Source organism: Dendrobates tinctorius, unplaced genomic scaffold, assembly GCF_039654945.1.
Source record: "Dendrobates tinctorius isolate UK_male_01 unplaced genomic scaffold, ASM3965494v1 ptg000075l, whole genome shotgun sequence".
Taxonomy (NCBI): domain Eukaryota; kingdom Metazoa; phylum Chordata; class Amphibia; order Anura; family Dendrobatidae; genus Dendrobates; species Dendrobates tinctorius.
Genome location: NW_027361743.1, coordinates 17,616,530 through 17,642,348, shown reverse-complemented (window position 1 = coordinate 17,642,348; position 25,819 = coordinate 17,616,530).

The window sequence follows — 25,819 nt, the reverse complement described above, 5'->3', positions numbered from 1 at the left end:
ATTTTGTTTTTTGCCCACACAGTAAAAATATTGGGTCTTTGTCATTACTCATCAGATTTGGAATTATGTCTAGCAGCAATCTGGAATAAAACGGGACCTTTAAAGATTACCTGTCACTTACCAAAAAGAATGTCATTTTTTTTTTTATCTGGTGAAACTGCTCTCCTGAATTTAGCATTTTTTTCCCTTTGTTCTTGCACTTCTCCATTCCTCAGATATGGGGCTCTATTCCCTCTATGTATATGTAGTCTTTCAGACAAATGAGTGTGGTCTCCAACCGTTCTTTGTGGATATGTTCAGTTTCCTCATGCCATCTTGAAATTCCTTCACTTTTTGTTTGCCTCCACTACCATGACTCCCAAACAGTACACAACTGCACAAAGGAGGAATGCACCAAGTAAATCACTATGGGGTTTACCTGTCCCAAATATTTCTTTCCATTGGAAACAGTTCTCTAGTTTTTTCCGACTTTTGGATGTTCCATAATGTTAATATGCACCTGTCTTGTCTTCTGGGCTGTGCTCCGCTCCCTTCTCCTATGGCTAATGCTCTTTGCTCTGTTCCGCATCGGGTTTTACAAGTTGCCTTGCAAGTCACAGTGATATCATCCTATTAAGGCCCAGTTGGAGACCCCCATGGGTATTAAGACAGTAGTATAAACAGCTCGTCTGTCTGGTCAATATCCAGTTTCTCCTGTTGCTATTATTTCTTCAGACCATTATAATGTTTGTAACTAGCACCTACGCTTTCTCAAAACTGGTTAGTTTACCCATCATTTGCTATAAGCATTATAACCTGATATTTAGAGACTATTTATTGTAAGCTGCATTTATATTTGCAAAATCCTGTGTGTTAGGCATCAGGATTCTCCTCCTGCCTGGGATGGATCCCAAGCTTTATCTGGTGCGGTGGTCTCCCATTCAGGTCCGGCTGCTGCGGGTGCTGCTCAGCACAGACGTCGGTCCCAGTATCTTGCTCAGGCTCGTGGTATACATTTGGCTACTGCTGGCTCTCCGGCCAAGTCTATGGTAATCAGCAATATGCAGGTGCAGCCTTGGGCTCTGGAGTCTAAGTCAAGAGATCACCTTACTGAGCATGTCCATGATGTGGCATCTTCTTATTGGTGGTCAGACGTTAGCTGCTCTGGTGATGTGGCAGCTCCGGATTGGTCTACAGGCGATGCCTCCACCGACTGGGGGTGAGTGTTTGAGGTGGAGCCTAGCATATAAAAGGTTCTCAGAGGCGCACACGGGTGTGGGTGCTCTAGTGTCATTTATGTTTGGTGTGTGTGGATACTCTACCACTCGGTCTGCAAGTTTGTGTGTGACTGTCTATGCTCAAAGACTGTACAGGTTGGCAGGCAGGTATCACAACTATGCGGTTTTGTACCCGTGGCTTAACGCCTGAGTCTCTAGCCTGCTACTTGCTTAGGGTGCTTCGCTTGCTGTCCCTGTGTGCACACATGGTGCGGTCTTGGAGCATGTCTTTTGTCATGTTTTAATAATTGGAATAAAATTTTGAAGATTTTTACCCAAGGAGCTGGAACAAAGACTTTTTTTTTCCCTTATGTTCCCACTGACCTGTGACTTGGTGGTCTATCTGACCAGGTGAGCCCAACATACATGTTGTGTTCTCCACAATGAGAGAAGCTCTTTGTAGTTGCCATCTGCTCCAACTCATAAATGAAGTCTTAAGTATGGACATCCAGGGTCAAATATGGCATATAATATTAGCGCGTTGTATCCTATAACCATGCAGGAATATTTCTCTTCACTCTATAGTACGTGCATCAATGGCTTATAGTTTACCCTAATATACACATTGTATTGTATTTGCACTTTATCTTTTTGCCTTATAACTCGATTTATAATTAATATCTGAGCCAAGATTTCAGTAGCAAATCGCCAAGTTCACAAAGTTCACCGAGTCTCTGTATTTCTGACACCTTTGTACATCTGATCTGGTGTACTTAAAGATAATAAAAACATGAAATATTCCAAAGACGATAAATTTTACGATCCAAAGTGTTTGTTTGTGTAAGTCTGTGTATGATCGCAGTCATAAATGCCTAAACTGGGTTGTTGTTGTTCTGATGTCTACTGCTCATATTAGATATCTCACATGTTGAAAAGTGAACTACTGCCATTTAAATAACGCATATACAATACAAAATATAATAATTAGAAAAGACACATAATAAGGCAGAGTATGTGGCAATAACAAGCTGGTGCTACCGGGTCACTTAATTTGCACCTGGCCGAAATATGGCTATTAAGTTGTATGAAGATGTAGTGTTCCATCTAATACCATAAAATAGAGATTATTTCCCTTATAAGCATTGCTATAGATATAGAGGGTCAAATTGTGACATTTAAAGGATTTGTTTGGGCAATATTACAATTTTACCAATTGTTTGGTATATAAAAAAAATAACAAAAGAAGCTATGCTCACCAGCCGGGACTACCCGGGATGTAGCAGAAGCTGTTTTAGGTAGAAATAGCTTTGTTTATTATTTTTTTGATGTACTGAACGACTGGTAAAATTTAATTTCACCCTGTTAATCCCTTTATATTTACATTTTTGATCCTTTTATATCCCTTCTAGCACTACATCCTATGCCTCATTTCCATATCAGTTGAAATGCTAATTTCTCAATAATAGAGGAGCCAACTGGCTGTTATGCATCTGGGCTTGAAACCTTGAGCCTATGCTTTATGGTAGGCTTCCCTGTTCACCGAGCCACAACAGATACACCTTTTCTCTGGGTTTTTAGTTTCTGTTATCCTTGCTTCAGTCTTTTTAGGTTAACTGTTGTTTTTTTTTTAATCATTTGTCTGCCCTATCACTTTTTGGGTGCAGCTTTATAAATTTTCATCCTGCTGGTATTTCCTGCGGTGTCTCATTTGGATGTCCAGACATACTGTTGTAGTTTAAGCCAATCATTGAAAGACCAGCTAGGGTTTATCTCTTTGCTGTTTATGTTCTTCACCCTGCACCTATCTTCTATTTCTTTTTAGGAAGTAGGTGGCATATTTTCTAACAGCATGTGCTTAATTTTTTATTTTATTTTGTGGTTTGTTTTCCTCACTCTGGAATCTCTTTCTATTTCAGCACATTTTCCCTTCTGTGGGTAATTTACACTCTGCTCTGCCCTCCGGTTCTTTAGGAAGAACGTGAAGCGACAAACTGCCCTTCAGGCAACATAGGTCAGACTTGACTTTGTCTAGTCTGTGGTGTGGGCTATTTCAGCTCATGCAAGAATCACTAGGGACTGTGGGGTCAGGATCTCTAATACATGCAAGAACCGGCAGGGACAGTTGAAGTTTTTAGTGTGTTACCATAACACTGGGCATGTAAAGGTATTGCTGGACTAGTCTGTGAAAGGAGTACCTGCACATAATAATAGTTTGGGGTGTGATAGCCTGCTTATCCTAATTATCACTGAAATGCATGTATTTTAGCCTAATCTCAAGCAATTAAGTTTAATTTGAAATGGCAATTAGCTTAACTTAAAATTGTTGTATCTTTTGCGTTTAGTTCCTGAATTGCACTATTGCTGGCTTGAGAATGAGTTTACTGAGAATCAGTCAGTGAACTTGAGCTGAAGTTTGTTAGTCTTTAATCTAACGTTTTCAGAGCTCCACTCAGCTGATTTATGAACGTTGATCTCACCCTTGATTTGGTGTTTGGTCATAATTGAGCTGAAAGGAGCTAAAAAAGACAGACAAGAATTACAAATTCTCCTGTCAGAACAAACTCACTGATGGATTCTATATGTATGTAACCTTTACACATCTGAGTCTCTCCCTCTGTAGGTGTTGTGTTGCGTCAGTGTTCGCCATGTACTTAGTAAAGTACTGACCCCTTAGGCCTCTTTCACACTTCAGTTTTTTGCATCAGTCAAGATCCACCAAAAGGACGGACGGCGGATCCGTTTTAGTACTGATGCCAACGGATGTCACCCGTCCGTTTTTTTGACGGATCCGACAAATGGAGAGAGAGAGAGAGAGAGTTTTTTTTGTCCGGCAGCCAGAAAGAATTTCGGGATAAATGAGTGTCTGGAGGATCCGCCAGAGAAAAAAAACGTTGCAAGCTCCGTCTTGAAATCTTTGAGGATGGTGACGGACTGGATCTTTTGGCGGATCCGCAAAAAAAACGGATGCAACGGACGGCAATCCGTCACAATCCGCCGATAATGGAAGTCAATGGGGAAAAAAACGGATCCTCAAAAGAAAATTGCGGATCCGTTTTTTTCAAAACCTGGCGGATTGTGACTGATTGTAAAAAACTGAAGTGTGAAAGAGGCCTTACAGAGATTCACTGTAACATAATAATATAATAATAATAATAATAATAAATTTTATTTTTATAGCGCCGACATATTCCGCAGCACTTTACATTTCAGAGGGGATTTGTACAGACAATAGACATTACAGCATAACAATAATCACATACAGTAGATTATAACAAATACCAAGAGGAGTGAGGGCCCTGCTCGCAAGCTTACAGTCTATGAGGAAAGAGGTAGACACGAAAGGTGGGTGGTAACAGTTGCCCTGATTGTATGGACCAGCCATAATGTTAAGTGTGTAACAGTACAGACACAGAGGGCTAATGGATGCATAAAGCATGTGGGAACATGATGCTGGGAACCTGGTTATGGTAAAATTTTTGGCTCTGCCACACAGGGATAGGTTAGGTTAATGTGTTGAGGCGATAGGCCAGTCTGAATAAATGCGTTTTCAGGACACGCTTAAAATTGTGGGGACTGGGGACTAATCGTATTGACCTGGGAAGTGCATTCCAAAGAATTGGCGCGGCACGTGTAAAGTCTTGGAGACGGGAGTGGGAGGTTCTGACTATTGAGGATACTAACCTCAGGTCATCAGCAGAACGGAGGGCGCGGGTAGGGTGGTATACTGAAACAAGGGAGGAGATGTAGGGTGGTGCTGAGCCATGGAGGGCTTTGTGGGTGAGGGTAATAAGTTTATACTGAATTCTGGAGTGGATGGGTAGCCAGTGTAATGACTGGCACAAGGTAGAGGCATCGGTGTAACGATTGGTGAGGAATATGATCCTGGCTGCAGCATTCAAGACAGATTGGAGAGGGGAGAGTTTTGTAAGAGGGAGACCGATTAGAAGAGAGTTACAATAGTCGAGACGAGAATGAATAAGAGAAACAGTAAGAGTTTTTGCAGAGTCCAAAGTAAGAAAAGGTCGAATTCTAGAAATGTTTTTGAGGTGCAGATGACAAGAGCGAGCCAGTGATCGAATGTGGGGGGCAAAGGAAAGCTCGGAATCAAGTATGACCCCAAGACAGCGGGCATGTTGCTGGGGAGTAATAGTGGAACCACAGACGGAAATGGCAATGTCGGGTGTAGGTACATTAGTAGCGGGAGGAAACACAAGGAGTTCAGTCTTTGATAGGTTCAGTTTCAGATATAGTGAGGACATGATATTAGACACAGCGTTTAGACAATCGCCAGTGTTTTCTAGAAAGGCTGGCGTGATGTCAGGAGAAGAAGCGTATAATTGGGTGTCATCAGCATAGAGATGGTACTGGAAACCAAATCTACTGATTGTTTGACCAATAGGGGCAGTGTACAAGGAGAAGAGGAGGGGGCCTAGAACCGATCCTTGAGGAACCCCAACAGTAAGAGGAAGGTGAGAGGAGGAGGAACCGGCAAAAGAAACAGTAAAGGAGCGGTCGGAGAGATAGGAGGAGAACCAGGAGAGAACGGTGTCCTTGAGGCCAATGGAACGGAGCATAGTGAGGAGGAGCTGATGATCCACAGTGTCGAATGCTGCAGAGAGATCCAAGAGAATTAGCATGGAGTAATGACCATTTGATTTAGCTGTTAGCAGATCATTAGAGACTTTAGTGAGGGCAGTTTCAGTGGAGTGTAAAGAGCGGAAACCGGATTGGAGAGGGTCGAGAACAGAGTTTTCTGAGAGATAGCGGATAAGACGGGAGTGGACCAGGCGTTCCAGGAGTTTAGAGATGAAGGGAAGATTAGAGACAGGTCTATAGTTAGCGGCACAGTTTTGGTCGAGGGATGGTTTTTTAAGTAGTGGATGTATGATGGCATGCTTAAATGAGGAGGGAAAAATACCAGAAGAGAGAGAGAGGTTAAATATTTTAGTTAGGTGAGGGGTGACAGCAGGGGAAAGGGACTGGAGGAGATGTGACGGAAATGGGTCACTGGTGCAAGTAGTTGGGCGAGAAGATGCAAGGAGCCTGCTTACTTCTTCTTCTGTGACTGGTTCAAAATCAGAGAGTGAGTTAGATGCAGTGGGTGAGGGAGGACAGTGCATGGTATGAGGGGATTTGGAGATAATTTCCTGTCGGATCTGGTCAATTTTTTCTTTGAAGTAATTGGCCAGATCGTCAGCTCGGAGCTCAGTGGTTGGGGCCTGTACTCTTGGATTGAGTAGAGAATGAAAAGTGTCAAAGAGACGTTTCGGGTTATTGGACAGTGAGATGATGAGGGTGTTGAAATAGGTTTGTTTGGAGAGGTGAAGGGCAGTGTTGTATGTTCTAAGCATAAACTTAAAATGGATGAAATCTTCGGGTAGATTGGATTTTCTCCACAGACGTTCGGCGCACCTGGAGCACCGCTGCAGGAAACGTGTTTGCACCGTGTGCCAGGGTTGTCGCCGTCTGCGTTGTGGTGTTCTATTTATAGGGGGTGCAAATTCATCCAGGGCAGTTTGAAGTGTTTCATTGTAATGCTTCAATGCAGAATCAGGACATGAGAGGGAGGAGATAGGGGCCAATGAAGACTGCAAGTTCTTCAGAAGTTTCTGGGTGTTAATGGCCTGTGTGTTTCTATAAGTCTGGACAGTGGGGGTGACCTGAGCAGCCTGGCAGTTCTTTATAGAGAATGAAAGAAGATTGTGGTCAGAGAGCGGGAGAGGGGAGTTTGCAAAATCATCCACTGCACAAAGCCGAGAGAAGACCAAGTCGAGGGAGTTTCCGTCTTCATGCGTTGGAGAATTAGTAAGCTGCGAAAGGCCAAATGAGGAGGTTAGAGATAAAAGGTGAGTAGCAGATGGGGAGAGGGGAAGAGCAATGGGGATGTTGAAATCTCCCATGAGGAGGGTAGGGATGTCACAGGAGAGAAAATGTGGAAGCCAAGTGGCAAAATGATCCAGGAACTGATGGGAGGGGCCGGGAGGACGATATACCACCGCCACTCGCATGGAGAAGGGGGTGTAGAGTCACATGGGGGTGAGCTTATACATTTTGATCAAAGCATTAACTAAGAACCTCATGTTCATTTTTGAAAATTTTGCTTAGCCGCAGTAGATCAATGTATAATAGTTGAACGTGAGGAACAGGTCTTTTTTCCCTATAGTTGTTGTGTATTAACATGTGCACAAATATGACTAGATATAATCTTATGTCAGAATCGTTTGCAGTTTAACTAAATTCCAATGCACAGGTGATAAGATATCTAATATGAGTTCTGCTATCTTGGAATTTCTGTTGTTTTTTTATCTTATTTTGTTAAGGTCTCCAACCTATAAGACTAAAGGGTTATTAAAATGAATGATATTTATAGCATATTCACATGATCTCTAAACTCTGTCCCACCGGGTGAGCCATCCAGAGGCCACCACATTCAGACAGAAAATGAATGGAGAGACAACATCTTCTTTCTTAGTTATTTTTCTAACTTCCAAAGTGATCAACAGAGAATAGACATCTCGAAATTCGTTCCCGACCTGGGTGTGTGGCATGCGGGTTTGTTGGATCTGGAAATAGCCAATGGAAATGACATTTTGGGCATTTTTAAGCCTGGAACATTCGAAGCTGGGTGAAGCCTGAAGAACAACATGGATGAGAGTCTATAGTAGAGGCTTGTACCACCATTCTGTGACTACCTTATACCAACACAGGTAGGACAGAAATTCACCCTTCTGCGGGGAAACCTGTTTGTAGTATTCAATTTCTCTGTAGTGCCATGACTGAGGAAAGTAAGCAGTACACATTGTCCACTAAGTCAGTGGGATGGCTGAGTAATGCCGGACAAGACAGGTCATCCAGTGAACAAGTCTTCACTCTTGCCTAAAGAAAATTCCAGTAGCTCAGAATTTTCAGATATGGTACATGAATGGATTTTCTAAATTATTCAGCCACTTTAAAGGACACCTGATAGCTGATACATGTTGCCCGGTCCACGAGCTATTTGTTCTAAACACTGGCTGCATTATTTCAGCCATATACAGTTGTGATCAAAAGTTTATATACCTCGGCAGAATTTTTGCTTGCTTGGCCTTTTTTCTGAGAATATGAGTGATAATGCCAAAACTTTTTCTCTTATCATGGTTAGTGGTTGGGTGAATCCATTTATTGTCAAACTACTGTGTTTTCTCTTTTTAAATCATAATGACAACACAAAACATCCAAATGACAGTGATCAAAAGTTCTCATATCCCATTCCTAATACCGTGTATTGCCCCCTCTAACATCAATGACCGCTTGAAGTCTTTTGTTGTAGTTGTGGATGAGGTTCTTTATTTTCTCAGATGGTAAAACTGCCCACTCTTCTTGGCAAAAAGCCTCCAGTTCCTGTAAATTCATGGGCTGTCTAGCATGAACTGCGTCTCCCAGAGTAGCACAATGATATTGAGGTCTGGAGACAGAGATGGCCACTCCAGAACCTTCACTTTGTTCTGCTGTAGAAAATGACAGGTTGACTTGACCTTGTGTTTTGGATTGTTGTTATGTTGGAATGTCCAAGTATGTCCCATGCGCAGCTTCTGGGCTGATGAGTGCAAATTTGCCTCCAGTATTTGCTGATAATGTGCTGCATTTATCTTTCCTTCAACTTTGACCAAGTTTCCTGTGCCTTTGTAGCTCACACATCCCCAAAACATCAGCGATCCACCTTTGTGCTTTTCCGTAGGAATGATTTTCCTTTCATCAAAGGCCTTGTTGACCTCTACCCAAATATAATGTTTATGGTTGTGGCCAAAAAGTTCAATTTATTCATCACTCCAAATTACCTTGTTCCAGAAGTTTTGAGGCTTGTCCCTGGGCTGTTTTGTGTATTGTAGGTGAGATATTTACTGCGCAGTAATGGCTTTCTTCTGGCAACTCGACCATGCAGCCCATTTTTCTTCAAGTGCCTATTTATTGTGCATCTTGAAACAGCCACACTGCTAGTTTTCAGACAGTCCAGTATTTCAGCTGATGTTATTTGTGGGTTTTTCTTTGCATCCCGAACAATTTTCCTGACAGTTGTGAACTAAATTTTTGTTGGACTACCTGACCATGGTTTTGTTTTACAGAGCCCCTGATTTTCCATTTGTTAATCACAGTTTGAACGCTGCTGACTGGCATTATCAATTCCTTGGATATCTTTTTGTATCCCTTTCCTGTTTTATACAGTTCAACTACCTTTTCCCGTAGATCCGTTGACAATTATTTTGCTTGCCCGTGACTCACAATCCAGAAACGTCAGTGGCTGGATGAAAGATTCAAGAGTCTGTCTAGATCCCCGAAACTCACTCAGCTTTTATGCACACACACTAATTACAAGCAAACAGGTCACAGGTGAGGATGTTACCTTTAGTAGCCAGTCAAACCCACTTGTGTCAACTTCTGTGCATGATATCAGGCCAAAATCACCAGGGTGTGTGAACTTTTGATCAGGATCATTTGGATGTTTTGGGTTGTCATTATGATTTAAAAAGAGAAAACACAGTAGTTTGACAACAAATGGCTTCACCCAACCACTAACCATGAGTGGAGAAAAAGTTTAGGTGTTATAATTCATATTCTCTGAAAAAAGGCCAAGAAAGCAAAAATTCTGACGGGGTATGTAACCTTTTGAGAACAACTGTATGTTTAACTCTGAAATACTGTGGCATTTTGGAGAAAAACATAGTTTAAAAGCTGCCGAGGAACAGAGCCGCTAGAGAGGTTGGTTAGACAGGCCGCTTTCTGCTGGCTTCTTCCTGCCTGCATTCTTGAAGTTACAGGTCTTTCCCTACATGCATACACAGGGAGAGACCTGTCAGTCACTGGCAGCAGGGAGGAGTCGCCAGGGACCCACCTATCCAACTAGGCATTCTTACAACTCGGTCTCCATCCAAGGTTGCCAACCATCCAGAAATTTCTGGACAGTCCTTAAAAATAGGGCACTTTTTCACTTGTCCATAAAAACGTTAATGATTTATTATAGCCATCTAATGTGTCTGTAAAAAAAAGTTGTCTGTTCATGATTTATTGAGTAACTGTCCAGAGAAAATAAAAATTAAATTTGGCATCCTTGGCCACAGCGTGAAATACATATGGTTGAAATCATGAATCCAGTGCTTGATACGTTCTGACAGTGGATGGGACAAGATGTATCAGCTGTCAAGTTCCCTTTAAAAAGAAGTCAGAGTAGTATCCAAGGTTTGTGAAGCTTTAGAGAGTACTGGGTCCTGTTATGTAAAGTGCAATAGCATGAAACCAGAAATAGGTACCATCATTAAGTTTTACTAAAATTCCATTCCCCAACACTTATACATTTTTACGGGAACTAGAAATTAGTCCCATTGGAAAAATACAAATTTCTTAACCTTTCATTGACACGATAATGAGTGAGACAGAGACGTGACCCAATTGACCTTCTTCTTAGTGTCAAGAGCTTTAATAAGAAATAAATCCTCTCTTATTTTGCTGAGTGCCAGTATTTTCCATTCCAATTTTTATCCATTTATCCAACATCCAAACATATTTCCATTGTGAAATCATGTAATTTCCATATTCGTTTCCAGTTTTAAGTTCACATAAAACTCGTAATGTAAACAGCGGGGCAGTATTTCATTTTCACTTGGCTGGATGTGAGCGCTGGCTATTAACGCTTAAATAATTGTTTTCTGTTAATTTGATCATTCTTCCATTTTCAAACAAACGATCACTTTCAATAATTCTACCAAGCAAACTGAGAAAAAATGCTAAAGGTATGAAATTAAATAGTTTTTATTGGACATATAAAGTGGAGAGAAAATGTCAACCCCGTAACATTTTGAATAACAATTAATCTAAGGAATATAAATATTATTTTCAACCTAAATTCCATATTCAAATATAATTCATTGTGGCAAAATAAATTATCTCCCTCCTCGGACATTCTAAATTGTTAGAAAAGAAATACATTTGCCACACGACCACTTTTACTGCTCATGTTGGTTTATAAATGAATATAGTATGAGACTATGATGGCGACAAAAAGATGGAAATTGATGGGCAATAGATGGGCAAAATTTGAAGTTCTCTGTGAGATAGTGTTGAAAGCCTAGAGATTATGACAGCATGTGGTGACAAAGCAACGTGTGCAGGAAGCTTAACTATTTCAGCTCTCATGTCGGCTGCCTCTGCTGTCAGGTGTCGACTCTCCAATTCATTGGGCGTCTCTGGCAGCAAAAGAGACATTTTGTGCTGGACATTGCACAAAATGCTTGCAAACTTATACTCTATGAGGAAATTGGGGAGATACGAAAGGTGAGTGGTAAAAAGTTCCTCATTGTATGGTCCAGCCATCAATATAACAGGGTATGCACTTAACACTGGATGAATCTGTCACCAGCCAGTAAGTGCATAAGTACAAATGGAGGGTGAGTATACAGATGATACAAGGGACAAGATTTGGAAAACAATTTTGGAAGGGCAAAATTGGAATAGCTTCAAAAGTGAGGTGACAGACAAGTCTAAAGAAGTGTGTTTTTAGGAACCAATAAAAATTGTTGGTATTGGGAATTAATCTAATTGTCCTGTGTAGTGCATTCTAGAGAATTGGTGCAGCTCGCAAGAAGTCTTGGAGACGGGAGCGGGATCTTCGAATTATGGAGGATGTTAGTCTTAAGTCATTAGCAGAAGCACTGGTAGGGTGTTAGGGATGAGGGAGGAGATGTAGGATGGTGCAGAACGGTGGAAAGCTTTGTGCATGAGAGTGATAAGTTTATATTGGACTCTGTAACAGATGGACAACTAGTGCAATGACTGGCTATTGGACTCTGTAACAGATGGACAACTAGTTCAATGACTGGCACAGGGTAGGGTTGGAAAGGAAATTGATCCTGGATGCTGCATTCAGGATGGATTGGAGAGGAGAGAGTTTTGTAAGAGGGAGACAGATTAGTGGAGAGTTGCAGTAGACCAGACAAGAATGAATAAGGGCTACAGCAAGAGTTTTAGTTGAGTCAAATGTAAGAAAAGGTCTAGAGATGTTTTTGAGGTGTAGGGGACATGAACGAGCCAGTGATTGGATGTGGGGAGTGAAAGAAATATCTGAGTCAAATACAACACCAAGACAGTGGGTGTGCTGCAGGGGAGTAATGTTAGAACCTCACACAGAAATGGCAATATTGGATTTAGGTAGGTTAGTAAAGGGAGGAAACACAAGGAGCTCAGTTTTAGATAGAGTGAGGACATGATGTTAGAGACAATCACTGGCATTTTGTAGACATGCAGGATTGATGTCAATAGAGAATGTGTATAATAGGGTGACATCAGTAGAGATGAGCGAACTTGTTTGGAAAACGTTTGCCAGTCTCAAATTTGGCATGAACGTAGCTCATTTGGATTTGCATTGTTTCCTGAGCATATTTCCTCAAAGTTGGCAAAATTTGGTTACAATTTGGTAAATGATGGCATTTCCTCTAATGCTTTTGTCAAGACTTTGGCTAGGATAGTGGTTCTGCATGATGAGCAGTGGAGATATGTTTTATGAGGGGAGGTGTTGTGTATAGGTCAGAGAGTGTAATTTTTTTTAACTTAATGTGTGCATATTCCAGCAGCCAATCAGGGTGCAGGAGCCATCCACAACGTGTCAGACACAAAGGTTTCTGTCATTGTCTCTCAAAGTCACATGTCACATTTGCTGATCAAAATAATTAGGGCTAATATTGGAGTGCAGCCAGGAGGCCCCATTTGCTAATTAAAATCAAGAACGAAGTCAACGCAGCCATCTACCAGGAAATTTTAGAACACTTCATGCTTCCCTCTGCCGACAAGCTTTTTGGAGATGGAAATTTCATTCTCCAGCAGGACTTGGCACCTATCCACACTGACAAAAGTACCAATACCTGGTTTACAAACAACAGTATCACTGTGCTTGATTGGCCAGAAAACTCGCCTCACCTCTTGTTAAGAGGAAGATGAGACACCAGACCCAACAATGCAGACAATCTGAAGGCTGCTATCAAAGCAACCTGGGCTTCCATAACACCTCATCAATTCCACAGGCTGATCGCCTCCATGCAACGCCGCATTGATGCAGTAATTGATGCCAAAGGAGCCCCAAGTATTGAGTGCATTTACTGAACATACATTTTAGTAGGCCAACATTTCAGATTTTAAAATAATTTTTTTAAGCTGGTGTTATAAAGTATTCTAATTTGCTGAGATAATGACATTTGAGTTTTCATTGTTTTAAAAACAACAGAATCCCTGACATGGCTCCCCAAACCATCACTGATTGTGTAAATTTCACACTCGACCTCAAGCAGCTTGGATTGTGGCCTCTCCACTCTTCCTCCAGACTCCGGGACCTTGATTTCCAAATGAAATGCAAAATTTACTTTAATCTGAAAACAACACCTTGTACCACTGAGCAACAGTCCAGTTCTTTTTCTCCTTGGCCCAGGTAAGAGGCTTCTGGCTTTGTCTATTGGTCTTGAGTCACGACTTCAACTCTAAAATATATCCTGGACCCGTACATTCCTAAACCAAGAATCTGCAAAAACCCCAGTCCATGCCCTCATCATCTCCCACCTTGACTACTGCAACCTCCTGCTCTCTGGCCTCCCCTCTAACACTCTCGTATCCCTCCAATCTATTCTAAACTCTGCTGCCTGACTAATCCACCTGTCCCCCCACTATTCCCTGGCCTCTTCCCTCTGTCAATCCCTGCACTGGCTCCCAATTACCCAAAGACTCCAGTTCAAAACCCTAACCATGACATACAAAGCCATCCGCAACCTGTGTCCTCCATACATCTGTGACCTCATCTTCCGGTACTTACCTGCACGCAACCTCCAATCCTCACAAGATCTCCTTCTATTCTCCCCTCTTATCTCCTCTTCCCACAATTGCATACAAGACTTCTCCCGTGCATCACCCCTACTCTGAAACTCTCTACCACAACATATCAGACTCTCACCTACAGTGGAAACCTTCAAAAAGAACCTGAAGACCTACCTCTTCCGACAAGCCTATAACCTGCAGTAACCACCGATCGACCAAACCGCTGCCCGACAAGCTCTAACCTCGCCTACTGTATCCTCACCCATCCCTTGTAGATTGCGAGCCCTCGCGGGCAGGGTCCTCTCTCCTCCTGTACCAGTCGTGACTTATATTGTTTAAGATTACTGTACTTGTATTTATTATGTATACCCCTCCTCACATGTAAAGCACCATGGAATAAATGGTGCTAAAATAATTAATAATAATAATGTATTAAAGTGATATTGTGTACAGTAGATTTATGAAATTGTATTTTTGTCTAATAATGCTCCAAACCCCAGGTTCTAGTGCACTTTTTTGTAAACTCATAAAACGCAGCTCAAACAAAGTTAACAATTGTCTTTTTTTCTTTGTTTTATTATTTGGACCTTTTTTTTGTATTCCTAGAAGCAGGATATACCAGAGCATGGATTATGCTATATATAGCTATTTACCGAGTAATGCAACATAACAAAGAAATGGACAAAAAAACTTCTTTCTTAATTTTGCGTCTGACTACAATTACACTTACTTTCACGTTAGAAGATTTTGATTACAGTTTAACATACCTATTCATCATCGTGTTGTGTTTTTTCGATAGCAACAGTGGGATAAGCAGAGAACATTATGGTATATGCTTGTAATTATAGCATGAATGATAGGGTGAACTGAACCATCAAGTTTACATTAACTGTTGACCCCAAGGTTATTTACTCATTGGATGTAATCATAATCAAAATGACATTTGGAATAGACGCTGATTTAATAATACCGCTGATCCAAATCTGCTGAATCTGAAAGCCCCGACAACAATTTTGGAAATATTTATTTTCCAAATATTTTCTGCATGGGTGTTATTGTAAGGTTATATGTTTGTTGGCGATGCTTCAGAATACTGTGACTGGCCCTTTAAAAGGGTTCCCCAATCAAGGGTTAAAAGGGTTCCCCAATCAGTATGGACACAGATTCAGAAAAATGGTCTAACGTTGGCCAAAGTTGGTGCAATATTTCAGCTCGATGCAATAAAAGGGCCACATATTGGACCACATAGTGCAAACCTATTTTGACAGTTAAGAAAGCAACATTTGCTTTTTTTGTTTTATATTAGAGATGTGCAAATCTTTTGAAATTAGAATTTGCCAGCTTTGTCGAAAATTTCCAAAACGTTTCGATTCGCAGTGAATTTATTTGCCACCAATTGCAAGTAAAGCAAAGCCTCCAATGACCCTGAAAACACATGTGCGACGCTCTGCTGTCTCATAGGACTCTAAAGACCACTTTTCAAGCTCTTTAACACAAACACACAATTTAATAATGTTAAAGTGAGCTCAAACTACATGTCTATGGGTAAACAGATTGGATTTATTTTTCACTGTTGTCCTGTACACACAATATACGTAATGTTTATTCAGTGCTTCAAAGCATTCTCTCCATACCTCCCTCCATGATGTCATCTCACTGTCCAGATTCAATTCAAAGTGGCTGCCACATTCCCTGCCTCTACTTTTATACAGGCTTTAATAGTCCCTCCTGATTGGCTGTGCAATACCATGTGATGAGATTACTTTGTGTAATTTGTTGGCCTTTTTTATGACAATTTGTCTATATCGAATAACAAAGTGTCCAAATTTGCAGGTCCTAGAAAATGTCAAAACGATTCACTCGTATCTGATATATACTGTATAACCTAAAATCAAAAAGTGGTTACAGGGTAATCATAATACACTGCTACAATGATAGCTATCCATGGTAAAGACCACTTGCAACTAACTGACTAATTGTAATTATATGAATCATGGACATTTAATCTATTGCACCGCCCTGCACATGGGGTAAGTGACATAGCAAATCAGAAGATCTATGCTACATTTCAAATTAGTATTTGTTAATATTATTATTATTATTACACCTACTACATATTGGGATGGGATCTTGGATATGGGAATGCCTCTTTAAATATAAAGGTGCGCATCTCTGGAATAGCAAAATTTTTGTTGGGCCCATCATGGGCCCATCTTTTGAAATAATTAAATCCAGTGAGCTGCCCCGTTAATATTAGTTAGTACATCATTTCATAAAACTCATAAGTTTGCTTTTTTTCAGTTTACAAGTTTATAAAATGTGTTTAGGAAAACAGAAAAATTCTTAAAATTCTCATTATTCTGGCATGGCTGCAAAATAGGTGATCTCACACGAAGTACATCGTTAAAAGAAGCAGCCACACAATCACATATTCTAATATGTGATATTTGGACTGAAAAATTCTTCGTACTTAACTCTATTCTCCCACTATTTCGCCTTGACCCAGACTGGCCTCTGCAATGCCCAAACGCACTGGCTGCTTTATACGGTGTTGGTGATACTTCATAGTCTGTGAATATCATTTTAAAATCAACATTGCACAATTCCTTGGTTTCACAATCTTGCTCTATAATTTTATACGACCTCAATGCATACAGGTTCCTTAGCTCACAATTAAGATATATATATATTTATCTTTATTTAAGTTACCTTTTACGTCCAGGTACAAATGGAATATAGAGCACTGCATTATTTAGGAGCATGTTCAAGAGAATTAAACTTTTACCAATCCGAGTTAAAAACATTTCACCAACAATGCTCTATATTATACAGTGCCTTGAAAAAGTATTCATACCCCGTGAACTTTTCCACTTTTTTTTCACATTATACCTACAAACTTAAATGTATTCTGTTGGTATTTTATGTAATTTACCAACACTAAGTTGCCCATCTTTGTGAAGTGTAAAGGAAATGATACATGGTTTTGTGCTCAGCCCCCTGAGTCAATACTTTGTAGGACCATCTTTCACTGTACCTACTGCTGCCACTATTTTGGGGTATGTCTCAACCAGTTTTTCACATCTAAAGGCTGACATTTTTACCCATTTTTCTTTGCACACTCACTCTCCCTCATTGAGACAAGATGGAGGCATCTGTGAACAGCAATTTTCAAGTCTTGCCATAGATTCTCAATGGGATTTATGTCTGGACTTTGACTGGACCATTCACACACATGAATATGTTTTATTATATATCATTAATTGTAGCTCAGGCAGTATGTTTAGTGTTGTTGTCCTGATGGAAGGTGAACCTACATCCCAGTCTCAAGTCTTTTGCAGTATCCAGCAAGTTTTCCTCCAGGATTGCCCTATATTTAGCTCCATCCATCTTCCCATCAATTCTTTCCATAATCCCTGTCCCTGCTGAAGACAAGCATCCCCACAGCATTATACTGCCACCAACATGTTTGACGGTGGGGATGGTGTTTTTGCATAGAATATATTTTCCATGCAAATTGCATCTATTTGATCAACTTTGATAACAATATAGGTGTTCACTTATATGTAAACAGCTTTATGTTTGCTGCTCTTAGGACAATGAAGCTTATATTATATTTATAGTTGTCAGACCCATCTCAAGAAGAAACAGTCTCCCTCCTTATCCTCAGATGCTTAGCACCAGAAGTCCCCACGATGTATTATTTGTTCCAAACTATGATACATACAAAATAATCAAAGTGCAGAGTACAAGACTGTAAAATATTATAAAACCTGAAGAATTTTCATCACAGCCCAAGAAAGGAATGCACATTGACATTAATGAGCCAAAACAGAAGTATGCTTGTACATTTTGTACACATTTTTGAATGATTGCATCCTATGCCCAATAAAACGTTGCAGTTGCACAATTATATACAAATTCCCAAAATAGCTTCAGGCTTTCATCTGTATATATTTTCTAGAGACCAAGTGTGTTCATTCGAAGGCTTGAAAAATTCCATTGAAGCAATAATTGTTAGGAAACATCTGAGTTACTGTGTACCAACACTATTACTGCCGTATACAAGCAATGCCGCTTCCAGAATTTGCGTCTGTTTTGTGGAAGGTCGGACTGATCTGTGTGAAAAAAATCTATGCTTTTAGTAATGCTTTAAGTCAACTTGAGAGATGAACTATGGAAGTATTTTTAATGTTTTCTTTAGAAGTATGCAGTAAGTCAAAAGTCAGTGATTTAAGAACAAATGTTAAGCCAGATTCTCTGTTTAGATTTGACACAGATTTCTCGGAAGACAGGACCCCCCAGAATGGTTCACATTGTTGATTGGTTATTTACTTTATATAGTGAGCTCTCACTTCCCATTTCAATTACTCTGATTTTTTTGTTCTTATTTTTCCTTTTGAGTATAATCTACTCTGTCTTAAAGGGGAATTTTAATTTTCAAAGCTCTTTAAAAGTGGATCCCAATTCTCTTCTCTTCTGAGATCCAGTACCGAGAGCTGTGTATAAATAGTGGATCTCGCTTTGGCAGATATACTATCTGCATTAAATAGACGAACGGGCATTCAGTGGAAGGATGGCCGCGTGTAATACTATATTTTGCCTATAGTGGTCACTGCAGGGAAAATGAGCAGCCAATAGCAACTTTTCCCATAGCTATCTTGAGAGGTATTTCAGATTAGCTGATTTCCATGGTGGCTATCATGTTAGAAGGGTTATCTATGAAAAAAAAAACTTTTGAGGCAGTTCACACTACAAACTGCACAAATGATTAAATAGTCTGGTGTACTTACTTTCAAAGTCCATGTAAAAATGACTGTATGAATTTGTGAAAGTTTCTTTGCCTAATATTACATTGAACCTTTAATAAGCCCAGCATTTCCATTGCCTGACATGGTTTTTCAAAGTAAATACACCCGCCTCGTAGGTTCAAAGAGATGCATATAAATAATGCATGCGGTTTGTATCATGAAATCAAGTAACGGATCCACTTTAATTCCTTTTTTTAATATTGTACAGTAATTCTGCAACATATCAATCCTATTCCTATCTCCTCAGCTGAGCACAGAGGTTACATAGATGTAGACTGAATGATACATATCAAATCTGGTTCCTCCATTTAGGGCAGTGGTCCTCAACCTTTCTGACATTGAGAGCCACATTCAGCTTAGAGAGAGGGTCGCGAGCCACATCCAGTTCCCACGCCTTTCATAGTAGTGTCAACCAAAGCCCCCATTACAGGTATAATGATAACCAAAGCTTTTCCACAGAAATCACTCCAAAGCAGTATACCAAGATCCAGAGGTTCCCACAATACCCCCATTCAGGATTCTCCCATCAAGGACTTCCATCACACTGTCACATTCAGCTTCAGGCACCTCCTCCAACAGGTAGTACCATCCTCCATCGTACCATACCTAAAACATCTCTAAACCGACCAGTAAATGTGCATCCAGATCTGCTCTTCTGTGCAGGGCTACTCACAAAATTCACCACTTTTAGATTTTCTCCTCATAACTGTTTGCTAGACCTGAAGCTAAAGCACCAAGCTGGCAGACAGTCGCGAGCCACAATTCATGGGACCGCGAGCCACATGTGGCTCCCAAGCAACAGGTTGGGGACCCCTGATTTAGGGGTTATTCTGGTTTTAAGCAAATAAAGCTTGTTCATTTTATAAACTATTATACAATTTTTTAATACACTTTCGATGTTAATCCTTTAGGGTTTTTCAAACTTATGCTTGTGAACATTAACTAAGAAATTTACTTCCTTAGATTAAAAATCTGCCCTGGTCTCGTGATGATCAAAGAGGTGCCCAAGTCATTTATGCACCTCAAAAGCATCTCTAGAATTCGACCTTTCCTTACCTTTGACTCTGAAAAAGCTCTTACTGACCCTCTTATTCATTCTTATCTAGGCTACTGCAAGTCCCTACATCATGCCGCCACTATGGGGCCCCTGTGAGGCAGGGGGGCTCGCCTGCCCCCAGCGCTGACTCCCCTGCCACCGCATTGAAGGAGGCAATGATGGAGGAGAGAGCATCAGCTGACGCTCCCTCTCCCATCATTCCCCGCTCTGCCTGTGACACAGCGGGTGCGCGATGACATCATCGCTCACTCACTGTGTGCCAGGCAGTGCAGGAGACAGGAGTCGGGAGCAGCACAGGCACGAGGAGAAGGTGAAGAGTGTTTTTTTTAATCAGTGTCAGTACTGGACTGTGGGGCCATTCTGGGGGAGCTATATACCATGCTGGGCTATATATCATGCTGGGCTGTATACTATGCTGGGCTATATACCATGCTGGGCTGTATACTATGCTGGGCTATTTACCATCCTGGGCTGTATACCATGCTGGACTATATACCATGCTGGGCTGTATACCATGCGGGGCTATATAGCATGCTGGGCTGTATACCATGGTGGGCTGTATACCATGCTGGGCTGTATACCATGCTGGGCTATATACTATGCTTGACTGTATACTATGCTGGGCTGTATACTATGCTGGGCTATATACCATGCTGGGCTCTATGCCATGCTGGACTATATACCATGGTGGGCTGTATACCATGGTGGGCTGTGTACCATGCTGGACTGTATACTATGCTGGCATATATACCATGCTGGGCTGTATACCATGCTGGGCTATATACCATGCTGGGCTGTATACCATGCTGGGCTATATACCATGCTGGCCTGTATACTATTCTGGGCTATATACCATGCTGGGCTGTATACCATGGTGGGCTGTATACCATGGTGGGCTGTATACCATGTTGGGCTGTATACCATGGTGGGCTGTATACCATGCTGGGCTGTGCTATATACCATGTGGGGCTGTGCTACATACCATGTGGGGCTGGGTTATATACCATGTGGGGCTGGGCTATATACCATGTGGGGCTGGGCTATATACCATGTGGGGCTGGGTTATATACCATGTGGGCAGGGCTATATACCATGTGGGCAGGGCTATATACCATGGTGTTCTGTATACCATGCTGAGCTATATACCATGCTGGGCTATTTACCATGCTGAGCTATATACCATGCTGGGCTATATACTATGCTGGGCTGTATACCATGGTGGGCTGTATACCATGCTGGGCTGTGCTATATACCATGTGGGGCTGGGCTATATACCATGTGGGGCTGGGCTATATACCATGGTGGGGCTGGGCTATATACCATGTAGGGCTGGGCTATACACCATGCTGGGCTGTATACCATGCTAGGCTATATACCATGCTGGGCTGTATACCATGCTGGGCTGTATACCATGCTGGGCTGTATGCCATGCTGGGCTTTATACTATGCTGGGCTGTGCTATATACCATGTGGGGCTGTGCTATATACCATGTGGGACTGGGCTATATACCATGTGGGGCTGGGCTACATACCATGGTGGGGCTGGGCTATATACCATGGTGGGCTGGGCTATATACCATGTGGGGCTGGGCTATATACCATGTGGGGCTGGGCTATATACCATGTAGTGCTGGGCTATATACCATGCTGGGTATATGCCATGTGGTGCTGTGCTATATACCATGTTGGGCTGTGCTATATACCATGGTGGGCAGTGCTAGAATCATGTGGTACTGTGCTAGATAATGTGTGGTGCTGTGCTATATACCATGTGGGGCTGTGCTATATACCATGTGGTGCTGGGCTATATACTATGCGGCTGTGTTATATACCATGGGGGTACATTTTACATTATATTATATGGGGAGGCTGTGTTATATAATATGGGGGGCTACATTATATTCTATGGGGAGGTGGGCTGTATTATATTCTATTTGGGGCAACATATTCTATGGGGGCTGTATTATATTTCTTGTATTCTATGGGGGTGATTGCATCATACTTAATGAGGGGGCTACGTTATACTATATGAGGAGGCTACATTGTATTCTATGGGGGTCTGCATTGTATTCTATGAGGGGCTAGATTATATTGTATGGGGGCTTCATTATACTATGAGGGGGTTACATTATATTTTATGGGGGCTGCATTATACTATATGAGGAGGGCTACATTGTATTCTATTGAGGGGCTACATTATACTATATAAGGGGCTGCATTATATCCTATGAGGAGTGTATTATACTATATGGAGAACTATGAGGAGTGTATTATAGTATATGGAGGCCTATGGGGAACATTATATTATATGGAGGACTATGGGGTGTAAACTGTAGATGTGCTGCTGATAACATGATACTGTATGGTACTCTGTTAGTGATCTTTTAGTGATCGCTCTGTCCCCATCATTCTTTCTCAGACGGTGGAAAGAGGCCGGGAAACAAGTGTTGAACGACTTCAATATTGTCGATCACACTCAGTTAGCGGCCTGAACTCAGCGCATGTAAATACAACTGAAATGCTTCTGTGTGATGTGCAATATGTTAGCATTTGGGGCCCCATTTTAAACTTTGCCTAGGGCCCCACTTTGCCTAAAACTGGCCCTGAATAGTGGCATACTGTATAATACGTAAGACAAAACTATGTTAACATGTGCCTAGTGTATTATTCAGCTACAGCCACTGTGATAAATTTGGCCCATTTTATAAAAATTGTCAAAATTTTTGAGTAGATAATTACCCCCTGTTGCCAGCTTCCATGTAGTGAAGCACAACTTTATCACACCTGCATGGAAAAAGCGTGAGTATTATAATATTATTATTATATTATCTAGATTTAGAAACAAGGATTTATCATCTGCTATATTTTAATACCGGACATAGTGGCAAGTTCTGCCCTACCCCTCCCCCCATGCAGAAAACATCAGCCTTTATGAGCGTCCTCTGAAACCATGTATTTATTAATATCAATTACGGTAAGTAAACTTTCACATTCTTTGTGAAAGTAGCCCAAGTTTTTAACTTTACGAAATGAATGGAATTCCAAGAATAATCTTTTTGTAGCTTTCAGACAATATCCATGCAGTTGTGAAATAGTGGCCTCTAAATCATCTCCAAAACAAAATAATTGTGAAGGCTCATACATAATATTAGCATTATTGAAATGTTCAGCATTTTTCTCCTGTTGACCAATTTTTCCATTACCCCAGTCGCAACCTACATATCTACCTTTCGTAGATTATTATCAGTCGTTCATCCTACTGTTGAGGTCATTGTCGTAAACCACATATACAAGCACACAGATTCATCTTGTTATGTCCGATTAAAGAACTTACACATTATTTCCACCTTACATCACCAATGTATGTTTTACTACACATCCATTATATCAGGGCAGCACGTAATTCCACTGGAGACAACAGAACCATATTGTCAGAACGACTCTAGTTTATTCTCCCAAATACTTTATTGCTTATCCCATGTGTTCTAAATGTAATGCTCTATTAATCGCTAATTTTTCACGTACATTCCATCCTAATTTACTCATTATTTCTCATAGAGAAATTATCAAGGGCTACATGCAGGAATCGCTATGAATAGAGTCCTCAGTAGAGGTTCATTGGACGGTCACAATAATTACCATCACATATTGGCTGTAGGCCTAGAGTAAAAAAAAAAAATAAAAAACTAAAAAACAAGCAACCGATGCAAACATTGCACTGCAAAAAGGTACCATGATTATCCAGAAAAAAATTAATTAAAACATGATTTATTTGTGAATACATCATTGCCATTACAAGTTACGGAGGCAACAGTTGTATTTCTACATTTCTAGTTTTGGAAGAGCATTTTTGGTAAAGAAGAGCAGAGGTTGATTAATGGAACTCCTAAATTTAAATTGCAAAAGCCCTCATGTAAGACCAACAGATATCACTGTGTGCCAGATTGGTAAGGTCTACAGAGAAGAGGTGTACATCAAATAGGAATGGATTCATTAGGGGCATTGATGTCCTTCTTCGACTTATTAACAACCCAATGACCAAAAATTGGAGAATTTACAGTACATAATCCATTACTTGGGGTAAATATTCAGTTTACTCTCCTCTGATATTGCGCAACATTCCCTTTTTTTTACTCCCAGCTAAGATCATGGTGCAACATATTTTGGGAGTATCAAAGCAACTCAAAAAGATAGTCTCAAAGTTGTAATGCATTACCCCTTTCTGACCTTGTCCGACATTATGATTCTCTTACTCCACTGATGTTGAAAGATGTCCGACAGCGCACATTTTTTAAAAATTTGTTCTGGTTTGTATTGACTTTTGCCAGCAGAAAGCGCAGATTGTGCTTTTTCTGTTTCTCAGCAGGCCATTTGCATTCAAAAATAAAAAAATGGATTCAAAAGGGTTAGCCTAAAACACCTTGTCCTTCTAGGTTGGAAAAAAAAGCCTTTCCATAAGTTACCACATATCTGCCATTTTCTAGATCCTCACTGAAGCAAAAGGAAAGTGCAAAACAAGTCAAGATGTGCTGTTATTGCTGTGCCCCAAGACATAATTTTTTAAAGACTCTCTAGTGACTGGTACTGTGCCAAGCTACAGGCACAAAGCTACTGTAATGACCATTTTCAAGAAAGACTCTAGATCTAGATGAGCGAACGTTTCAATGCTCTGTTCCGTTCGGATCGGTGAACTTCCATATGTTTGCCAAACATAACCAAACCCCATTGAATTCAATGGGAGGCAAAACCAAACAACACCTTCAGGGGGGTCCAAAAGCTTCCAAAACAGCTCAAATTTGGGGCAGACACCAGGAAAAGCGGAATCAATTGACCCACATTAGAAATTTTATAATGGCACAACAGCAGTCAGGCATGGGCCATGCATGACACAGGGTCTGGGCCAACATTTACAGCTTTGAATTTAAGTTCAAAATAAGAGGTGGTTGAGGGATTGGTGTAGGTCTGCTGTGGTGGGAGCCCTGATACCTCATGCAACTGCTCAAACTGCTTTTCTGCTCAGCCACACTCAGGTGGCACAAATATCTGGTTGGTAGACTACTATTCGTACAAAAAAAGGATAGCAAAGCAGGTAATTGACTGAAAGTAAGTGCAGGCCTATTGGCCTGGGAGCCCTACTGCTACAGGCAACACACATGAAAGAGACCCAACTTGGAGTCCAAACATTTCAAAAGATTAGACACCAGGAAATGTGGCATCAATTGACCCCCAGTAGAAATTTTATAATGGCACAGCAGCAGTCAAGTATGGGTCATGCATGACACAGACTGTGGGTCAGCATTTACAGCTTTGAATTTAAGTTCAAATTAAGAGGTGAGTGAGAGACCTGTGTAGGGCTGCTGTGCTAGGAGCCCTGATAACTTATGCAACAGCTCCAACTGTTTTTATGTTCAGCCATACTCAGGTGGCACAAATATCAGCTATGTAAACTGCTATTAGAAAAATTTAAGGATAACATAGGTAGTTGACTGAAAGTAAGTGCGGGCCTGCTGGTCTGGGAGCCCTACTTCTACAGGCAACACACATGAAGGAAACCCAAATTGGAGTCCAAACATTTCCAAAAATTAAGGTCAGACACCAGTACAAGTGGCATCATTTTCCCAAGAATAGGAATAGGAGCTCTGACATTCTTTCCACTACAGGCAACCCACCAGACTGAGACGCAACTTGGAGTCTCCACATTTCAAAAATTTATTGTCAAATACCACTAAAGTGATACCATTTTACCCAGAGTAAAAATAAAATAATATGGCTTTGACGACTGTCTGCGACTGGGGTGCAAAATTCATTGGTGATCCATTACCTGTTCATCTTGATGAAAGTTAGGTGGGCTACACTTTTAGGGGACAGCCGGATACGCTTATCCATCAGGACACCATTAACAGTGCTGAAGGCATGTTCTGAGAGAACGC